Raw genomic sequence first — 4359 nt, 5'->3', positions numbered from 1 at the left:
AGTTTGTCCAAAATTAATAGCATTTTTGAAGTTTAGATGTCTTAACTCCAAAGAAACGGTGAACACTTGAAAAACTACCCATTAACAGATAGAAGAAAGGGACTTTCTTGATGGTCCAGTGGCTAAGACTCCGTGCTTCTAAAACAGGGAGTCCGAGTCCAATCCCTAGTCAGGAAACTAGATCCTGCTTGCCTCAACTAAGAGTTTGCATGCCATGACTAAGGATCCTGCCTGTGGAAACTAAATAGATAAATATTTTAAAAAATAACAAAAACACAAAAGAGGCTGGGAATTGTCACCAATTATGTATTACAAGCCAGGTATCCCCCATCACATGGGGATTTCATTCTAAAGAGCATGGCCCTGTGCTCCTAAGTTAAGATGCCCTCCCTGTGGTCAATGACTGCCATTTGCAGCCCCACAGTGTCTGTTATCCAACTCATGCCACTGGAGCAAATTACTCTCAAGTTAGGATGGAGTGGATCAAAAAACAGGCACTTCTTTAGAAATCCTTTTTAGAACATTTCTGGTTCGAATTCTTTGGTGTTTAGACTTCCCTGAGTGTGCTCCCACTTGGAGGTCTTGATCACTTAAATCCCTCTGCCTTTCTTCATGGAATTAACTCTTGTTTGCTTCAAGACTTGTGTAGGATGTCACATGCTCCAGGGAATGTTTGCTTGTTCCCTTTGGCCCCTCCATCTACCCAGGACTGGGGCTAATCCCTAGGTTTAACATTTAGATTTATCACATGGTACTGTTATCTGCTCCTCAGGCAGGCAATATGATGTTTTTATGGAATTTAATTCTTAATCCCCAGCATTTAGCATAATTCCTGTCACAGCTTCATTCACTGGAGAATAATTTAGGACGTTACTTGAATGAAGGAACATCCTTCTTACCCCACCCCAATCCCTACCCTATCACAGTCCTCCTCCATCTGTCTGTCCACTGAGGAGCCCAAAAATGTGAACTTAGGACATTCAAATGAAGATCATTTCCCAATGTTTTATACAAGGCTGGTGTGAATACTACTTTTTAAAATTTTGTGGAGGGCAATGTGGTAAATCATACCAAAAATTGTAGCATTAGGAATTGCCTTTAACCCCATAATTCCATTTCTAGCCATTTGTACTAAGAAAATAATTAAGGGTGTGAACAAAGATTTACCCATGACAATGTTAAATGTAGCATTGTTTATAACAGCAGAAAATTGAAAACAATCTTTGTATCTATAAGAGAATGAATTTCAATAATCAAATGAATTGTCAATGAATTACTATGTAGTAATTGAAAATTAAATTGTACAAGTAGGTTTGTACAGCTACAGTTTGACCATATATTAAGATGGGAATGATCTATTGTTGGATTTAAAAGCAACTTGCAATACAGTAAGCACAGTATTATATTATTTTACATAAGATATATGTAATGTATGGATAGAAGAAAGTGTAGTGAAATATTCTTATCTTTTTTATTTTCTGTTTTTAAAAAATTTTTCTAAATGCACAAAAATTACTTCTAAAATATTATTTTAGCAAGAAAAATATTTAAGTGACTTGTAGTAAGTCATCCCTTTATCCAAAGCTCCATTAACAGGCATAAATGCTTTGGGACCAAAAGAAAAAAGAAAAAATTACTAAATATTAAGACTTGCGACTGTCTGGCCATATATCACATACATGATCTCATTTAGTCCTGTAAAATATACATACTGTCTCTGTTCATATTGATGAGAAAATTGAGTGCCGGAGAAAATAGTGTGTCTGAAATCACGGTTAGTGACAGATTCTATCTGACAGTTTCACCCAACCATAAGCTCCAGCCTTTCCTCCACACCACACAGCAGAGGCCCCACTTAGGAGCACCCACCCCTGAGGCCACTGGGAAAGGTGAAAACAAATTCATTCCCAAGATCGATGTCCTCTAATGTAAGCCCACTAGAGGTCAGGGACCTTTGCATTAGCAGAAGCTGTATCGAAGCTGTGGGCGTGTCTGTTGGTTCTTCACTCTAGTTAATAATAGTCTATCTGTCTGAGTATCGACCTGACAAATTCCATGATGAAAGAGAACAACAAACACCACACAGTTATCTGGAAGGTCTCCAGGTTGGGGGGGTGGCGGGGTGCATCTTGAGTTCAGCCCCTGCCCAATGTGAAGGTGAGGGTTGGCCAGCCCAATCTCCATGTATAATGCTCTTATCGGGAATGTCTCACGCTACAAGCATTTGGCCCTCAAAAGTTGAATCTTCTCATTTGGAGATCACTTTATATTTAGTATTTTCTGTAATTTAGAGCTTAGTCAGCTTGGACTGCTGTAACAAATACCATAGACTGAGTGGCTCAAACAACACAAATTATTTCTCACAATTCTGGAAGTTAGAAGTCCTTAGCTAGAAGTTTAAGATCTAGATGTCAACCTGGATGGCTTTTTTATGGGCATTTTTCTCTTTTTTGGCCCTGAGGCTTGTGGGATCCTAGTTCCTCGGCCAGTGGGTCAAACTCAGCAGTGAAACTGTGGAGTCCTAAGCACTGGACCACCAGGGAATCCCCTGGTTAGGTTCTTGATGAGAACTCTTGCTGGCTGTAGACAGTCACCTTCTTGCTGCATCCTTACATGACGCAGGGAGAGAGGCCTGGTGTCTTCTTCTTTTATCTTCTAGCCTTTCAGTGCTGCCTCCATCTCTTTCAGTTTTTCAAAATCCCACAGATGTGTCACGGAGCAACCCCAAGTCACCACAAAAACCTATCGTTGGAGTCTTCCTGCCCAATAAACAGAGGACAGTGGTACCTGCACGGTGTGGAGTCACAGTCCGGGACAGCCTGAAAAAGGCTCTGATGATGAGAGGTCTAATCCCAGAGGGCTGCTGTTTACAGAATTCAGGATGGGGAGAAGAAGCCAATTGGCTGGGACACTGATATTTCCTGGCTTACTGGAGAGGAATTGCATGTAGAAGTGTTGGAGAATGTTCCACTTACAACACACAACTTTGTACGGAAAACTTTTTTCACCTTAGCATTTTGTGACTTCTGTCGAAAGCTGCTTTTCCAGGGGTTCCGCTGTCAAACATGTGGTTATAAATTTCACCAGCGTTGTAGTAGAGAGGTTCCACTGATGTGTGTTAATTATGACCAACTAGATTTGCTGTTTGTCTCCAATTCTTTGAACACCACCCAATAACACAGGAGGAGGCCTCCTTAGCAGAGACTACCCTTCCATGTGGCTCATCCCCTTCTGCACCCCCCTCCGATTCTGTTGGGCCCCCAATTCTCACCAGTCCATCTCCTTCAAAATCCATTCCAATTCCACAGCCTTTCCGACCAGCCGATGAATATCATCGAAATCAGTTTGGACAACGAGACTGGTCCTTATCAGCTCCAAATGTGCATATAAACACAATAGAAACCGTCAATATTGATGACTTGATTAGAGACCAAGGGTTTCGTAGTGATGGAGGATCAACCACAGGTTTATCTGCCACACCCCCTGCCTCATTACCTGGCTCACTCTCTAATGTGAAAGCATTGCAGAAATCTTCAGGACCTCAGCGAGAAAGAAAGTCCTCTTCATCCTCAGAAGACAGCAATCGAATGAAAACGCTTGGTAGACGGGATTCACGTGACGATTGGGAGATTCCTGATGGACAGATCACAGTGGGACAGAGAATTGGATCTTTTATTATAAGGGCACCAATTCCATCATGAGGGGTGCACCCCATCATGTCATCCAAACCCAGTTACCTCTCAAAGGCCTCACCTCCAATTACCATCACACTGGGATGGGGTCTTCAACATGTAGATTTAGGGGGACACATTCAACATGTCCACAGAATAAATTCCATAGCATTTGGGCATTATGGCAAAGGATGCCATTAATAATTTCCTACTTCTTAATCATTATCTGATACTTAAATAACTAGCAACTTTATGTGCTTAGTCTCTCAGTCCAACTCTTTGTGACCACATGAACAGTAGCCCACCAGGCTCCTCTGTCCATGGGATTCTCCAGGCAAGAATACTGGAGTGGGCTGCCATTTCCATCTCCAAGCAACTTTATAGTATCTCTAATTTTTTATTTTGATTATCTTCAAAATTACAGTAGTACAAAGACCTCTCAGATACTCTTTGGCCAGGTTAGCAAATTGTTGATATTTTGTCACGTTCTCTTTATACACACACACACACGCACAGAGTCAGATTAATACTATTTTTTTCTTAACCATTTGAGAATAAGTTACAGATAGCATCACTTTTCTCTTTATCCCTAAATACTTCAGGTCTATTTCCTAAGAGCAAGCACATTTTCTTACATGATCACATAATAGTTATCAAATCAGAAAATTTAACATGTATATAGTATTTT

General features: G+C 40.8%; 1 pseudogene; it reads left to right on the top strand.

The window, feature by feature from the left end:
* Positions 1-304: 304 nt before the first annotated feature.
* On the top strand, positions 305-3701 carry LOC129551644 (serine/threonine-protein kinase B-raf pseudogene; annotated as a pseudogene).
* Positions 3702-4359: the final 658 nt, after the last annotated feature.

This window comes from Moschus berezovskii, chromosome 1, assembly GCF_049115385.1.
Source record: "Moschus berezovskii isolate FMDL1 chromosome 1, NW_MosBer_1.0, whole genome shotgun sequence".
NCBI lineage: Eukaryota > Metazoa > Chordata > Mammalia > Artiodactyla > Moschidae > Moschus > Moschus berezovskii.
This window is presented reverse-complemented; position numbering and strand designations above follow the sequence as displayed.